Source organism: Condylura cristata, unplaced genomic scaffold (assembly GCF_000260355.1).
Source record: "Condylura cristata isolate star-nosed mole 26May11 unplaced genomic scaffold, ConCri1.0 scaffold00034, whole genome shotgun sequence".
Classification (NCBI taxonomy): Eukaryota; Metazoa; Chordata; class Mammalia; order Eulipotyphla; family Talpidae; genus Condylura; species Condylura cristata.
In genome coordinates this window covers 2,011,575-2,011,785 of record NW_004567135.1, presented here as the reverse complement: position 1 = coordinate 2,011,785, position 211 = coordinate 2,011,575, and positions in this window count along the sequence as shown.

Sequence of the window (211 nt, the reverse complement as noted above, 5' to 3'; positions counted from 1 at the left end):
GGGGGGCTCCCAGCCCCTGGCGAACCTTTGCTCTTTATTTGGGCTCTCTCTGGCCATCTCTTGTGGCCCCTTCCTCGCTCAGCTCGTCCACCCTCGTCGCCGCTGTCCCATGAGGCTCCGCCCTCCCAGCGGCCTGTGACGCTGCGCTCATACGCTCTGTCTCTCAGCTCAGGGCCCACTCGCGCGTGCCCACCCTAGTCCAGGTGGCCAC